Here is an 18,423-nt window from a genome sequence, read left to right as displayed (position 1 = left end):
TTTCATTTATAATTTCATAATTGAAATTCATAATTTAAAATGAATTACTTATTCCCAAACACAATCTTAAATAAATTATATCAACTCAATTTCAACATTGAAGCAATATAAATGGTGGATTCAACCCAAAATTTTTGAGGTATGTTGTGATAGTCTATTTAAATATGTTTGATCCAACTCAAAAATTTTCATGCCATGTTAACATGAAAATTTTCAATCCCTTACCTAAAGTTCTAGTTTCATTTCTGCAGAAACAATATAGGATAATATTGCGTACATTCAACTTCTTTACACTTAGAGTCAGGGGTTGCCATTAACGTAATATTAAGGCTACACAACGTAGTTGTTATATATTGTACTCTTGTACAACATGATAACAAATTGGATCATAGAAAGCTCACAACACAAAAGAAACTAATTTGATGAAGAACTGCACAACACAAGGTATACAATGTTCAATCAAGTTTCCATGAGGCCAAAGGTGGGGTTTTCGAATTCATCCATGTAGGAGTAATACCTCCATATCGATTACCCTTAACTCGATCCTCTGAGGCTAGGGATTCGAGCTCAGCCGTAACTTCGAGGGTTAGCTTTACAGATAAAGCTCCAATATTGACGTTGAGATTTGCGATCTTAGTAGTTCCGGGAATTGGGAGATGAACCCATGCCAGGGCTAATTGAGCCGAGGTGCATCCTATTGTTGTCGCGATTTCACTAACCCGCTCAAATATGTGTTTGTTGTGCTCAACATTCTCCGGCTTGAACCTTGGCAAGCTCTGAATGGCAAACCAATAAAGGCAAACAAAATATAAAAGGAATTGCCTAACCAAGACATAAACTTTGTTCAATACTTGTGTGCTTGATATGGCTGCTCAAAACCAAACTGATAGACTTACCACCAGACCGGCATTTAGATGAATATAAAAAGATCTTATTTAACAATGTTTCTCTCATTCATTCGTAACCATTTGAGCATAAATTTTGTTTGTGAATAGCTTGAAAAGTCAACATAGTACGAGCTTTTTTATAGTATATAATATATCATGGGGCCTGAACCGACAACTTAAGCTTTTAGTTAAGTAGGTTCCATGACATGGTATCAGAGCTATCGTAACAAGAGGCCATAGGTTCCAATCTCAACCACCCATCATTTAAAGTGAAATAGGACCTATGATGCATCCACAATTCTAACCTAAAGAGCTCTCGTGTGAAGGGGCGTGTTTAACATGGAGCCGCAACCATCAACTTAAAATTTTGATTGAGTTAGTTCCTTGACAAGCCTCAATATACACACAAAATTAGTAGCAATTTGGACAAACCTGACGGATATCCGCCTTAGTTAAGTTTTCTACCACCTTGGGCCCTCAGGATAGAAACCCTCTTCCTAGAGGACTGTAGGCCACAATCCCAATCCCAAGTTCCCTACATTGGAAAGGACTAAGAAATTTAGAATTTTAATGGATGATCATATAGAATAGTTTCCATTTTTTTACCTGCAGGTAGGAATTATATCTTTCTCAGCATCTCTAGTCCACAATGACCATTCCAATTGAACTGCTGATATGGGGTGAACTGCATGTGCTCTTCTGATAGTTGATGCTGATGCTTCAGATAGTCCTATGTACTTTATTTTCCCTTCCATGATTAGTTTCTTCAGTTCTCCCATCTTATGTAACAATGCCACAAGTTAGACAAATGATCCGTTTGGCAAATGGTTGTAAGTTAAAGTTGTTGACTGGTTTAATCAGCTGAAAGTATTGACTAATTTGGTAGCTATTGTTTCCGTCGGTTGTTATGAAGATGTTCGGTAAAAATTAATTTGTTTTTTGTTTATAGTAGAAAGTTGATTAAAAAGCCAAAAGTCACTGAAAAAACTACTCGTAGTAGATTTTTTCTGTTGGCTAAAAAGCAAGTATTTCAGGTCGCTTAAAAGCTATTATCATACTATTTTGAGTTTTTAAGCAAATAAAGAGACAAAAGCCAAAAACTAATAAAAATGTCATTTTCTATACACCTTAAAGAAAATCTAAATAGTGTGTCAATTTTACACCAATATCATTAGTAGCTCCCACCTGAATTTGGGTGGGCTTTGGAGATAATATAATAGCAAATATAATAGGCAAGTCGTGCAACATCACATCACATAAAGTAAAAAGGGCAAGAGATTTAATATGTCATTTCAATATAGTTCATTACAATCCGATTTTAACATATAGAGATAATATTGGGAGCAAATGTACAAACCGTGACTTCAATGGGAACTTGGTATCAATGCGATGTTGATAATAAAGATCAATGTAATCAATACCAAGTCGTTTTAGGCTTCCCTCACAAGCAGCCCTTACATATGAAGGATCACCATGGATTATTACTTTTCCATCTATATATTGTACTCCAAATTTAGTAGCCAATTCCATTTTTTCCCTCCATCCATCTTTCATCTTTCAATGCCTGCTTAATTCACAATAAATATATATATATATATATATATATATATATATATATATATATATATATATATATATATATATATATATCACAATGAAGAACCAGATTAGTCGTTTATTCCACATATTTTACATTATTTCAGATTATAATGTAAGAGTTTTTTCACTTAATAATGCAGTATAAATGGAACAAAACAATATATTGTTAGACCAATTCAAGTACATACTGAACCCAGAAGCAAGTTTGCCAACAATCAGTAAACCTTGCAAAATTCAATGACTACGCACAAAAGACCACATTTCATTGATTAACCTAATACCACAAAAAATGCATGATGCAACTTTACCTTTACCATAACAAAACATTATACCAAAATGACTACCCACAAAGGCTAGTACATTTCATCAAACTATATGCCATTAATGACCCAACTAGAAAACATTTGAATTTGTATGTATGTAATATATGTATGAAACCTTATCCTTGTCGTTTATAATAAAAGATTAGCACTTAAATAATACCAAAATGAATACCCATATAACACTATATTTTATTAAACCAATATTGTTAATATAAAATTACCTACATTACCTTTTCAGAAATAACAAAAGATCAAATTAGAACAAAAATAATAAAAAACAATAAATACTTCATTATATAACGTCATTAATGACTCCCAAATAATGTCATTAATGACCCCACTTAAAAATAATTTCAAAAAGATTGATGAAAATATCTTACCTTTATCAGCAATAACAAAAGATTATCACCAAAATCTTACAAAATGACTACTCACAAGTGTCCGTAACATTTTGTTAGGCCAAGAAAGTTAATGACTCTCATTTAGACGGGATTTTGAAATCAGATATGAGCAAACTTAAGTTTATTAGTGATAACAAATGACTAGCATCAAAACAATACCAAAATGCACAAAAGAATGGTAGTTAGAAAAGTACATTGCCAAGAAGAGTTTCATTGGTATGAGGTCCATAAACATCAGATGTATCAAGAAAGGTAATGCCAGAGCTAATAGCATGATGAATAAGTGGAATCATTTCATCTTGAGGTTTAGGAGGCCCATAAAAAGCAGACATTGACATACAACCTAGACCTTGAGCTGAAACTTCAAGGCCTTGAGTGCCTAGTTGTATCCTCTTAATTGAAGTAGTTGTGTGCCATTTTTGGGATTGTTTCCATTTTAACAAACGCAAAAAAGATAAACAAAAAATAATAAATATCAGACACAGATTCAGCTTAATATATGGGAAAAATAATCGAATACAAAATACAATTTGTAGGTTAAAAGAGATTTATATAGGACTCTAGAAACCCTCATCAAAATAGAATTCTAAGCCCATAACTTATGTTATCACAATTTCACTATTGTGTTTTCCTCCTTTTTTTTAAAAATTTATTTTTGGGAGTGAACAATGGAAATGTGTGGAGAGGAGATAGTGATGGTGGTGAATGATGAAAGTTGAGTTTTAATTCACGGATGGATGGTTGTAGAGGAGTGTGTAATCTATAGAAGTCAAAAATATAAATAATTGCTTAGCAAATCATATGTGAAAAACAAGTACATTACCATAGTCGCCATTTTGAGTTTGGGGACACATCTCTTACTTTGGGAAGTACACTGTACACTCATTTGTGTGTATTCGACCCGAGGCTCGAAGGTTATTGATCATAATTTTTTTTGATAAGGACGTAGTTTGCTGTTTAAAAACTCTTTTTAAACCTTGATTATGGTTCTTATAAGTGGGATGTACTGCATATATATGATGATGGTGATTCGCATTTGTCTTTATGAATTTACAACAAGCAGTAATCATAGAGATAAAATATTAAAAGAATAGGAAATTATATGGTTGAATTTTATAAAAGTAGTGGAGATATGGGACAAAAATAAAAAGTTAGTGTAGGTGCAATTATTTGCACATATTTTCATGAATTATATTATATGGAAAGATTTATGCTACTTTATAAATTTTTAGTTTTTCATTCTGATTTCGAGTGTTTTTTATCGTTTCTTGCTAAATGTTTATGATGATATGTCAAAGAGCTAAAGAGTGTTCAAATACAAAAACTTTGAGATGAAATTCGATAAATGTTCACTCTTTTGCCTATAACTTTTAATATGAAGCCTTTATTGATTCAAGTCTAGTAGTGTTCGGAATAATACTACAAGAGCTTTCAAACGATATAGTAGAAGCATACTTCTGACATTCGAGCAAGAAATGATGGCCGTCTGAAGTTCTCTAGTCTAGTGACAAACAACGAGTATTTCAACCCGTTAAGCACGTATATTGTGCACTTACGATAAATAAAATTTCATGTCAACACACCAACAATCAAGAGAAACAACTCAACTAAATCTGTATAAAACCCAGTATCAATAGTAAACGATTTATTCAAGCTCATTACATTATGTAAACGATAGTTATATAGAGTACTCTCGTACAAAATTGACACGAAAAACAGAAAAATGGATCAAACAAAGACGACTACCGTTCTGAACAAGATGCAAACGAACATGTTCATTCAGGTTTCCATGATGACAAAGGTGGAGTTTCTGAATTAATCCATGTAGGAGAAAGACCTCCGTATCGATCACCCTTAACACTGTCGTCAGATGCAAGGGATTCCAGCTCAGCCATGTCTTCGGGAGATAGCTTTACAGATAAGGCTCCAATGTTCTGGTTTAAATTCTCGATCTTAGTAGTTCCGGGAATCGGACATACATCATCTCCCTGGTGATGAACCCATGCAAGGGCTAACTGGGCGGGGGTGCATCCTTTTCTGGCCGCTATTTCACTGACTCGCTCAAATATGTGTTTGTTGTGCTCAACATTCTCCGGCTTGAACCGTGGCAAATGCTGGACGAAAAAATGAGCAGGTTGATCGACTTAGAGCTACGAATGAATAAGTTCATTACGAAGTAATAACCAAAGAAGGTAATGATGTGGTTAACAAGAGACAGCAAAGAATAGGCCAGTTCCATCTAAGTCCGCCAAAGCAGACCATACCAGATCACATGTGAGTTATTTTTCCAATAACAATAGCATGACCAATACCTAGTGGTGGACCCAAGTGCAATCTGGCGGCCGTACATGAGGGTATTGGGTTAAAAAAATGATTATAAATTTTGATAGATTTTTATGATAATTTTAAATATATATTTGTTTTTGAATTTCTTTATTTACTAGTCATTTGTGTGTGCACCCAGTGTTTTATTTCGTAGGCCATTTATTATTTGTGAAGTCAATCTGCCTACCCAAAACCAACATGGAGGACTTGCTTGCCATAAGGGTTATGAACCGAACCAGACCCTTTTTTTTTAGAACGACAAAATACCCAGTGGCAGCCATGTCTAGTTTCATCTCCCCTTAAAAGCTTCAACGGAAATAGGAAGTGAACTAGGAAGGATAGGAAAGGCAGGCACACAGAAGAAAATGCTGGAAAGCTTTGATACTTTGCAGTCAGCGAAAAGCTAGTTACAGAAGAGAACAAACTAACGTAAAACATATGAAACTGAGGCTGCGGGTAACAGGTGCAGGCCTCAAACAGCCCCTGCTCCAAATTGGTTGTGCTGGTATATCGCAAAAATCTACACTTGTTGATATATTGCAAAAAAATATAGCCATGAGCAATATAACAAACAAACCTGACGGAAGTCAGCATTTGAGAAGTTTTCGGTCATCTTGGGCCCTGTAGAGAGAAAACCTCTTCCTAGAGGACTGTATGCCACAATCCCAATCCCAAGTTCCCTACGCGAAGAAAGAAACAAGTCAGAACTCTGATTAGTGATGAATGATCATAAAGTTCCCATGTTTTAACATTTAGTTAATATCTGAGACATCTCACCTGCAGGTAGGGATTATGTCTTTCTCCACATCTCTTGTCCATAAGGACCATTCCAACTGGACTGCTGATATGGGGTGAACTGCATGTGCTCTTCTGATGGTTGAAGCCGATGCTTCAGATAGCCCTATGTACTTTATTTTACCCTCCTCGACTAGTTTTTTCAGTTCTCCCATCTAAGGTAACATTTCAACTAATTAGAGAAGAAAAGAGTTACGAACTAGTTTTACATTTTTGTCGCTTTATATGAGGCAATCTTAGTACCTATGTTACTTGGACTCAGGTACTGATGTCGAACACTGGTACATGTCCAAGTGTTAGATACGTCTAAATATTCAATTTTACGCCTAAAATAAAGTGTCTAAGTGTCGTACCAATGTCCAAGCATCAAGGATCGGACACAGACACATGAAGCAAAATCAAGAGTCCGAGTAGCATAGACAGTGTAGCAATAACTCCTGAAAGCAGAGTATGAAAAGGCAAAAATGCTTTCTACAGAGGTTCACTACAAGGAACCAGCCCAAAACAGATATCCGTTTCACTTATGCTAGAAGGCCCAAGAAGAAGTCACTAGAAGATGGTTGAAGCTGCCAACTGTTGCTAACCTGGAAGATCATTACAGTTATGGGTAGAGGGTAATATAGTAAATTTAGAAGAAAGTTTGTTAAAGAGTTTGTTAGCCCAGATACTTTGTTAAGAGCATACTTGAGGAAGTTTGTTATGAATCTGTTATATAATAAGAGAATGGGGTAGAAGGGAAGGCAGGGAATTTTATTATCAAACACATAGTGTTACTGGGAGAGCACCTTCCTCTCTAAAGAAGGGTCTTGTAATAGTCAATCACTGTGTGCAAATAGCAACCCACATTCTCTAAATCATTCTTCCTTTCTCTTCTTCTACTGTAATACTCTGGTTTCCAGCAATTGGTATCAGAGCGGAATCGTTCCAAAGATACGGAGAAGTAGATGGCTAGATTGAATCACGGGCAGCGGTTGGATTTGCTGGAACAGGAGGTGGCTGAATTGCCCACACGTGTAGCCCAGGAGATAACTACGGCACTGGCAGCGTTCAAGGCTGACCTTAACAATCAGTTGGTTGCCGGCCAGGAGAAAATCCGATCAGACCTACACTCCTCGCTGAACAGGTCGCCATCGACATGGGATAACCCATTTTCATCTCAATCTCAGGTGGGAAGCGGAGAAAGGGGCGACCCAGGAAGCCAGTCAAATTGGAAGATGAGAAAACTTGACCTACCTCTATTTGACGGCACAAATCCGGATGGCTGGATTCTCAAAGCGGAGCGATTCTTCCATTTTTACCGGTTGGGGGAAGAAGATCAACTGGAAGCTGCCATTGTGGCGCTGGAAGGAGATGCGCTATTGTGGTATCAATGGGAACGCCGACGCCATGCGGTGCCTTCGTGGGACGCTCTGAAAAAGTTGATCCTCCGGCGTTTCCGATCCACCGCCACCGGCACGTTGCACGAGCAGTGGCTCGCCCATGAGCAGACCGGAACAGTGGCTGAGTATCAACGTCGCTTCATTGAGTTATTGGCCCCGATAGATGGAGTTCCAGAGGAGATAGCAAAAGGGCAGTATATAAAGGGGTTAAAGGAGGAGATCCGGATTGAGGTTCGGATCTTAGACCCGATTACGTTGGATCAGGCCATGGAGTTATCCATGAGAATTGAGGAGAAGTGGAGATTAGGCCCAAGGCCCAAACCGGTTTTAAATATACCCACGTGGCGCAATCCATACCATAATCCACGTGCAAACCCAATATCCCTCACCCAGATTCAAAACCTTTCCCCTTCAAAAACGACAACAGTTCCCAAATCCCACAACCACCATCCTCATACCAACCAAAATACCTTCAACACTTACAAAAATTCTGGGGGGATGAGACGGCTCTCCGAGAAGGAGCTTCAGCAGAAGAGGGAGCAAGGGCTATGTTTCCGGTGTGATGAGAAATGGTCGGTGAACCATCGTTGCCAGCGCCGTGGGTTGAGCGTCTTACTCACGGAGGAGGAGGAGGAGGAGGGCGAGACGGCGAAAGATGGCGAGTTTGCTGCAACTGAGGTAAGTGCTAACGAAACCATTATAAACCATCCCAACTCAAATTTAACCCCAAAAGTTTCCTTGAGTTCCGTAATGGGACTAACCGGCCCAAAAACAATGCGTTTGGCTGGTATCATAAATGAGCAAGATGTGGTAGTAATGATTGATCCAGGAGCAACCCATAATTTTATCTCCAAGGCCGCGGTGCAGCAGCTTGGTCTTAATCCAACAGAAAATAGGAGTTTTGGGGTGACCTTAGGTACTGGCGAGACAGTACAAGGGGAAGGGGTGTGTAAGGGGGTAGTGCTGGACCTCCAGGGGGTCAAAATCGTTGAAGAATTTCTGATTCTTCCCTTGGGCAGTTCAGACGTAATTCTGGGCATTCAATGGTTGGAGAAATTGGGGACCATTTCAACAAATTGGAAGACACAGACACTAAAATTTCAGCTGGGAGGTACAGTAATCACCTTAAGAGGTGATCCTTATCTGGGACGAACTGGAATATCTCTCAAGGCTATGATCAAAACTTTGCAGAGGGAAAGGCAAGGGTACCTCCTGGAATGGAATCAGTTGGAAGATAAAGGGGAAAATGAGCCAATCATTCCGGAAGAATTCCTATCGTTGATACAGAAGTTTAAGCATGTGTTTCACCTTCCGGAGGGGATACCTCCACAGCGACGTATTGAACACGCTATAGTGTTGCATAGTGGAGCTAATCTCGTCAGCGTTCGACCATACAGATACCCGCAATCACAAAAGGATGAGATTGAAAAACTTGTGGCGGATATGCTCAGAGCAGGAGTGATTCAACCCTCCACCAGTGCCTACTCTAGCCCGGTTTTACTGGTAAAGAAGAAAGACGGGTCATGGCGGTTTTGCGTAGATTACAGGGCCCTAAACAAGGAAACAGTTCCGGATAAATTTCCCATACCTGCTATTGATGAGTTGTTTGATGAATTGGGAGGATCGGCTATCTTTACCAAACTAGACCTAAAATCTGGCTACCATCAGATTCGTGTGAAGGCCGCAGATGTTCATAAAACCGCTTTCCGTACTCATGAGGGTCATTACGAGTTCTTGGTCATGCCCTTTGGGCTAACCAACGCTCCGGCCACATTTCAATCTCTTATGAATGACGTATTCAAGCCGTTCCTACGTAAATTCGTACTCGTGTTCTTTGATGATATACTGGTATACAGCCCCTGTATTGAGACACACAAGGGACACTTAGCCCAAGTTCTACAGGTTCTTTCAGACCATCAGCTCTTCGCTAACTTCAAGAAATGTGAAGTGGGAAAAGAGAGGGTGGCGTATCTGGGTCATGTGATCTCGGCAGCCGGAGTGGAAGTGGACTCGTCCAAGATACAGGCTATGTTGGATTGGCCTTGCCCCTCGAATCTGAAACAGCTCCGGGGATTCCATGGCTTGACAGGGTACTACCGCAAGTTTATCAAGGGGTATGCTCAAATAGCGTCTCCTTTGACTGATCAATTGCGCAAGGAAAATTTCGGATGGACTGATGACGCCACTTCAGCCTTTAACACTCTTAAAAAGGCCATGGTAAATGCTCCTATCTTAGCAGCACCTAATTTTTCTCTTCCTTTTGTGATTGAAACAGACGCATCCAGGCATGGATTAGGGGCTGTTTTAATACAAGCTGGGCATCCCATTGCTTACTACAGCAAGATTCTGGGCATTCGCAATAGGGGTAAACCTATATATGAAAAGGAACTTATGGCCATAGTCTTTGCAGTAGAGAAGTGGAGGCATTACTTGTTGGGCCGACATTTCGTGGTTCGCACTGATCAGTGGAGTCTTAAGTTCCTCTTGGAACAAAGTGTGGTGGGGCAAGCATACCAGAGGTGGGTCAGTAAACTGATGGGGTACACTTTTGCAATTCACTACAAACCCGGCCCCACGAACAAAGTGGCCGATGCTCTATCACGTCAACACAGCCCTGAGATTACGTATAGCGCTCTGGCAGTGTCATGTGGGTTACGCTGGGATTATGTACAAGCTTTTGTAGCAAAGGACGCCACATTGCAACGATTGATAACTCAGTTTCAAAAGGGCGAAGGCACACCAAAATGGTTCTCTCTGGAAAATGGGGTTTTAAAATATAAGGGGAGGATAGTAATACCAAAGCAGTGCGAGCTCACCTCTGAATTACTCAAAGAGTACCATGATTCTGCGGTAGGAGGGCATGCTGGTGACCTCAAAACCTACCAGCGCTTGGCCGAGGAATGGTTCTGGTTTGGGATGAGGAAAGACGTGGCAAAATATGTGCAGCACTGCCATGTTTGTCAACAAAACAAGCTGTCCACCTTGTCCCCTTTGGGACTCCTCCAACCATTACCTATTCCTGAACGCGTTTGGGAGGATATTTCTATGGATTTCATTGAAAAATTACCCAAGTCTTTGGGTTGGGATACTATACTCGTGGTAGTAGATAGGCTGACCAAGTACGGGCACTTCATTCCACTTAAACATCCCTATACTGGTCAAAACGTAGCCCAAAAATTCATATCTGAGGTGGTGAGGTTACATGGAGTACCCGGCTCCATTGTCTCAGATCGGGACAAGGTGTTTTTGAGCATCTTTTGGTCGGAGTTATTCAAATCACAAGGCACTCAGCTGCTGCGCAGTACAGCTTACCACCCTCAGACAGATGGCCAAACTGAGGTCGTCAATAAAGGCGTAGAATCGCATTTGAGGTGCTTTGTGAACCGTAAACCACATACATGGGCTCGCTGGTTATCGTGGGCTGAATATTGGTATAACACTTCCTTCCATACCGCCACTAATTACACCCCCTTCAAGGCCGTATATGGCAGGTATCCCCCTCGTTTGATTCGATTCTCCGCTGGCCACACAACTGTCTCATCAGTAGAAACGCAATTGCAAGAACGTGATGCTATTTTGGATGAATTAAAGTTTCATTTGGTTCAAGCCCAAGTGTATATGCAGCAATATGAGAATAAGAAGCGACGGGAGGGTTCTTTTCAGGTAGGCGATATGGTTTACTTAAAGCTACAACCGTATCGACAACAGTCCTTAGTAAAGCGTGTTAATGAGAAACTTTCACCTCAGTTCTATGGACCGTATCCTGTGCTAGAAAGGATTGGTCAAGTTGCCTATAAATTGCGACTCCCCCCAGGGTCCAAAATTCATCCCGTCTTTCACATTTCCCAGCTCCAATAAATCTGTGGGTAGGGGGTATTGCAAGGAACCAGCCCAAAACAGATATCCGTTTCACTTATGCTAGAAGGCCCAAGAAGAAGTCACTAGAAGATGGTTGAAGCTGCCAACTGTTGCTAACCTGGAAGATCATTACAGTTATGGGTAGAGGGTAATATAGTAAATTTAGAAGAAAGTTTGTTAACGAGTTTGTTAGCCCAGATACTTTGTTAAGAGCATACTTGAGGAAGTTTGTTATGAATCTGTTATATAATAAGAGAATGGGGTAGAAGGGAAGGCAGGGAATTTTATTATCAAACACATAGTGTTACTGAGAGAGCACCTTCCTCTCGAAAGAAGGGTCTTGTAATAGTCAATCACTGTGTGCAAATAGCAACCCACATTCTCTAAATCATTCTTCCTTTCTCTTCTTCTACTGTAATACTCTGGTTTCCAGCATTCACATGTCGTATAATAACTCTAGCAACTAAGCACAATATAGCTTTTCATGGAATAACCTTCTGCCAATTACCAAACCATTAAGGATAAACTATAGAGTTAATTATGATTGGTGGTTCTAAATTTGCTTTGATCTTCATTAATAGCTTTCTAGCAAGAGTAATATTTGTCCTACCCTCTCGGGCTGTTACCTTAACACTCCTACACAACCCATATGTAATGTGTCAAAGTTTTTTACGGTCCTTCAATACACGACATGACACTTGCATAGTCTAAAATAGCCTGGTGTACTGTTGCATAATACATCCTCCTATCCTTATGAAGCCAAGCAGTATAGTTCTTGGTTTTGATAAATTTATATTGGGTTTGTACACAACAAGCTCGATCAGGTTTCATCCTAAAACAAATTCGTAATAGGAGTGGAGTAGCCCATCAAACTCATATGTTAGTCAGCCTCTTTTAATTCTTTGATGTGGGATAACGTGTAAGTTATTTCCCAACAGGGTATAACATACATTCAAGTGGGGAAAGTAAGGTTTAGTTTTGCCAAACACACAAACACAAACTAAAAGTAGTATCATTCTCAATCAACTATAAACCATTTTTCCCATTTAGTTCCAATTTGGTTTAGGACAACAACTATAGATATAAGAATGAATCCTTAACCAACAACCACCCCCCACCCCCCCCCCCCCCCCCCTCTCCCCCTCTTACACAACCACCCACCCACCAACCCAGCCCATGTTGTTGCCATATCACCCAATGATCCTTTAATGTGCACCTAATTATTCTCCTCCGTCCCCACCCACCTTAACAAAAGTATGAATGAAAAAAACAGAGAAATAATCATCCTAAAATTTCTGATCTTAGACCCTCCTCTCCATACAGCTAGACTGAGGACCAAAACTTGAGTAAATTATTGAAAACATGAAATTTTATAGAAAGCAAAGATCAAAATTTCATTACACAAAGATAAACTGCATGGAGCAAACAGACACACCGTGATTTCAATGGGAACTTTGGTATCGATACGGTGTTGATAATAGAGATCAATGCAGTCAATATCGAGTCGTTTCAAGCTTCCCTCACAAGCAGCCCTAACATATGCAGGATCACCATGAACTGATCCTTTCCCATCTGAAAATTTGATACCAAATTTAGTAGCTAATTCCACTTTCTCCCTCCAGCCTCCTTTTAAGGCCTGTCCAATTCACATCATCAAAACTCGGAAAAGGAGTATAAAAAACAGCCATATAAATCACAAGCTAACAAACCCAATATTTGATCAACAATAAATTTTCAATTCCAATCACAATGAGAACTAAACAGAAGACCCTAATCAAATACCAACAATTCACCATGTAAAATCTAGCACAAATAACCATGAAATTAGGAAAATACCAAAATTCATCACATACCCAAAAATAGCCATCACACAATCAATTCAATCAACACACTAAAACCCTAAAAACAATCAAGTAAGTAGCACATGATCGTCAAAAGAAATAATCAAAGCTTGCTAAATTCAATAACTATCCACAAAAGATCAACAAAAAAATTATATAAAAAACCCCCAAATTAGCATAAACCCTAAAAAATCGAGATTGAAACCTTATATAGGAAAAGTAAAAAGAAAGAGAAAAGCCCAGAAATTGAGATGGGTAATAAGTAAATTACCTTGCCAATAAGAATTTCATTGGTATGAGGTCCATAAATATCTGAAGTATCAAGAAAAGTTATACCACAATTAATAGCATGGTGAATTAGTGGGATCATTTCTTCCTCAGATTTAGGAGGGCCATAAAAGGCAGACATTCCCATACATCCTAGACCTTGAGCAGAAACTTCTAAACCTTGAGTACCCAATTTGATTCTCCTAACACTTGCTGCCATTTTTGTGCTTAAATTACACTATTTCCTTTTATGTTTTGTGAGTGAAGTGTTGAAGATGTGCAAACAAATTGATGAATTGGTGATTTGATTCAATCGATTAAATAGGAGTAAATACACAGAGGAATGCGTAATGGGTGAGGTCATAGTCTCATAGAGACATAGAAAATGAGATATGCACAAGAAATTTTATAAATTTTGATGCGTTGATGCTTTTGGACTCTTGAGAATGGTGACCTTATAAATTTTGATGCGTTGATGCTTTTGGACTCTTGAGAATGGTGACCTCATTTCTGGTTTAATATTTTGAGAGTTTATTTTCTGAATCTCTGTTCTTCATTCAATCATAGGGTTTTGTTTTATGCAAGTGTACTATATAACTGTCACACTATTACATAACTGCTCTTTCTAAGTAATCGACACTTACTATGTAACTGCTGTAATAAGTAACTTCTACACTAACCCTAATTAAATATATTGGATATGTTTACTTTCATAATCTAACACTCCCCCTCAAGTTGGGTCGTCGGGTCACCAACACCCAATTTGCGTAAAACTTCTTCAAAGAATTGAGATCCAACTGCCTTTGTAAGAATATCCGCTAGTTGATCTTTTGACTTGACATGTGGAAGTTTGATCACTTGTGCTTCTAGTTTCTCCTTTATAAAATGTCTGTCGACTTCTACATGTTTTGTGCGATCGTGTTGAACTGGGTTTTCTGAAATGTTGATAGCCGCTTGATTGTCACAGTATAGCTCACAACTCCTCGTAGGGGTAAACCCCAGTTCAGTTAGTAACTTTCTCAGCCATAGAACTTCTGTGATTCCCTTTGCTACACCCCTGAATTCAGCTTCTGCACCGGACATAGCAACCACCTTTTGTTTCTTGCTTCTCCACGTGACTAGATTTCCTCCTAATAGCGTAAAGTAGCCTGATGTTGACTTCCTATCGTCTCTGTCTCCTGCCCAATCAGCGTCTGTATATGCCACAAGATTAAGGTGACCATTCTTCTAATATAAGATTCCCTTTCCAGGGCATCCTTTGAGGTACTTGAGAATCCTATAAATTGCGTCAATATGCTGAATCTGCGGTCTGTGCATGAATCGGCTAACTACTCATACTGCGTATGCAATATCAGGCCTTGTGTGAGCTAAGTAGATTAATTTCCCTACCATGCATTGATATTGCATTCGATCAGCCAGTTTCCCTCCTTCAATCATCTGAAGTCCATGGTTCATCATCATTGGTGTCTCAACGGGTTTGCAGTCCAACATCCCTGTTTCAGCTAGCAGGTCTAAAACATACTTCCTCTGGGATATGAAGATTTCCTTGTTTGATCTGAGAACTTCAATCCCTAGAAAGTATTTCAATCTGCCAAGGTCTTTCATCTCAAATTCTTGGAATAGTTTTTCCTTTAGATTGACTATTTCTTCTCTGTCATCCCCGGTGAAGATCATGTCATCAACATATATTATTAGACATGTTATTCTCCTTCCTCTTCGTCTGAGAAACAAGGTGTGATCCGAGTTGCTTTGGCGGTAACCAAATCTCTTCATCGCAGAGGTGAATCTTCCAAACCATGCTCTAGGAGACTGTTTCAACCCATACAAAGCTTTCCTCAACTTGCACCCCTCATTTTCTGAGAACCCTGATGTAAACCCTGGTAGGGCTTCCATGTACACTTCCTCCTGTAGTTCTCCATGTAGAAACACATTTTTCATGTCAAATTGGTGAAGGGGCCGGTTTAAGTTTGCTGCAATGCTGAACATAACTCGAATTGTATCAAGCTTAGCAACTGGAGAGAAGGTTTCTGAGTAATCAACTCCATACGTCTGAGTGTATCCTTTTGCCACGAGTCGAGCTTTGTATCTTTCAATTGTGCCATCTGATTTGTATTTGATTGTGAATACCCATTTACAACCGACAACTTTCTTTCTATTCGGTAAGGTGCACTTTTCCCATGTGCCATTCTTCTTGAGAGCTTTGATCTCTTCCTCCATAGCTTTTCTCCAGTGAGCGGAAGTTAGGGCTTCTTTGACCGTGGTCGGGCTTTTGGTTGCATCTAGGATTGCCTTAAATGCTAAGGCACTCCGTGACAAATTTCATGTGTCAGACTTCTTAAGGGGATATCTCGAACGTTTTGCTTCATACTCTGGATCATATCTCCTTGGAGGAACTCCTCGAGTGGAACAAGGGGGTAAAACATATGATTCACTATCAACATTTTGACTATCATGATTCCCTGTTTCAATTGTATCTATGACAATTTCCTCATTCAAAGTGTCAACAACCACATTTTCATCATTCAAAGTGTCAACAATCACATTTTCATTATTAGTGTCTTTTGGAACAATACTATCAAGATTTGCATGACTCACCTGATGACCAGACATGATTGGGAGTGGCAGAGGAGTGGACAAAATATCTTGGTGAGGTGGCTCTGTAGCATCGTCTACTTGATCTTTTGGGTCTAGGTTGGACAACCACGGAGTGACTAATCATCTGAGATCGTCATTTTGCTTCTCCCCCTGACATCGAAGATGGTGGTAGTAGTATTCGTTCTCGATGAATTCGCAATCCATGGTGGTGTAGACTTTTCTAGTTAAGGGATCATAACACCGGTAACCCTTCTGATTCCTACCATATCCGATAAGAACACATTTGATCGCTCTTGGTTCAAATTTGTTTCGTACCCGAGCTGGACAATGAACAAAAACTATGCACCCAAATATACGAGGATGTAGAGTGTGTGAGGAAGGTACAGAATAATGGGTTTGGAGTGTGGCTAAGGGTGTATGGTATTGAAGACTCTTTGTGGGAAGTCTATTGGTAAGGTAGTTGGCGGTGGCAATAGCTTCAGGCCAAAGATTAGTGGAAGCATGGGAATCAAGCATCATAGCACGGGTCATCTCAAGAAGTGTACGATTTTTCCGTTCTGCCACTCCATTTTGTTGAGGTGTATTAGGGCAAGAGGTCTGATGTATAAGTCCCTTTTGTTTAAAGAATTGTTGCCTGTTAGAGTTAATGTATTCTTTCCCGTTATCAGTTCGGAACATGCGGGGTTGGGTTTGGAATTGGGTACAGATCATATTATAGAATTCAACAAACACATGAAACACTTCAGATTTCTATTTAAGGAAGTAAATCCAACTCATTCGGGTGCAATCATCAATAAACATAACAAAGTATGAAAACCCATGTAAGCCTACTACGGGAGCAGGACCCCACACATCAGAATGAACCAACATAAAAGGCATACCGGCTTTATTCAAACTATTAGAATATGAGTGTTTATGACTTTTTGCAAGAATACAAGTTTCACACTTAAATTTAGATATCAACCCTACAAAATTAGGAAAAAGTTTTTCTAGATACCCTACTGATGGATGTCCCAAACGTCGATGCCACGTCCATAGTTGTCCTTCCTTTGACTCGCGAACAAGAATTGCTTTGCCTTTTTGAGTCTCCTCTTCCAAGTAATATAGTCCACCTCTCTCAACATGCCCAATAAATTTTCCTATCTGGGCATCCTGCACAAAACAACATCCAGGTTTAATGAGAACAGTACAATTGAGGTCTCTAGTGAGCTGGCTTACTGACAATAATTTATGTGACAGGTCAGGGACAAATAAACAATTTTTTAAAGTGAGATTTTTTGTAAAAGAAATAGTCCCAGCTCCGCTCACTTCAATTTTTTCCCCATTAGCTGTTTTAATGATGTTTTTCATGGGTTTGTCAAAAGTTAAAAAATCGCTCGGGTCATATGACATTAAATCGGTGGCAGCACAATCAAAAATCCAACCCCCTTTAAAATAAGACGATGTATTAAAAGAGGACAAAAAATTTTGGCATGGGAGAGAGTAGCCACGTGACCCTTTCTCCCCTTTAAAAGGCGAAGGGACTCTCCCTCTTTTCTCACCCTCTCCCCTGAACCCTAAGGTGAGGGTGCCTCCTTCTCTGATACTGGTACCTTCTTCCTCGTTGTTCTTGGAGTCTGTCACATTCATGGCTTCTCCTTGTTTCTCCCCTTCTTCCATGGGTGCTGGACCTTCTGTGCTCCATCCTACGGCTGCCTTTCCCGTTCAATGTCGATCTAGAAATTGAGTCGATTTTCTTTCTCCCCTTTTCTTGGTATCCGGCCACCACTCCGGGTAACCCACGAGTTTAAAGCACTCGTTTCTTGTGTGCCTAGTACCACCATAGTATGTACATTTTAGGTGAGTTTTTTCATCATCCTTCCGGTAAGTTTTCCCTTTGGCTGAGAAAGTCCGTCCCACCGGTGCCTGGTGAGTCAAGATCTGATGAGGGGTCCTTCTTCATGATGTGGCGTCTCATTACCTCCCTCTTTATGCTAGCATAGGCCTCCTCCACTGTTGGGAGTGGGTCTAAAAGAAGAAGATCTCTTCTGTCTTTGTCAAATGACTCATTAATTCCGGCTAAAAACTGGTATAAACGATTTTGTTGGGTTAATTGATTGTAGATGATGATGTCTTCTGGATCCTTCATGGGGTTCGGTTGTCTTCTATCTATT

At 39.5% G+C, this 18,423-nt stretch overlaps 1 pseudogene; it reads right to left on the bottom strand.

The window, feature by feature from the left end:
- Positions 1 to 249: 249 nt before the first annotated feature.
- On the bottom strand, positions 250 to 14,223 carry LOC130796873 (probable aldo-keto reductase 2; annotated as a pseudogene).
- Between the last annotated feature and the right edge of the window lie 4,200 nt (positions 14,224 to 18,423).

Source organism: Amaranthus tricolor, chromosome 1, assembly GCF_026212465.1.
Source record: "Amaranthus tricolor cultivar Red isolate AtriRed21 chromosome 1, ASM2621246v1, whole genome shotgun sequence".
In the NCBI taxonomy this organism is placed as follows: domain Eukaryota; kingdom Viridiplantae; phylum Streptophyta; class Magnoliopsida; order Caryophyllales; family Amaranthaceae; genus Amaranthus; species Amaranthus tricolor.
This window is presented reverse-complemented; position numbering and strand designations above follow the sequence as displayed.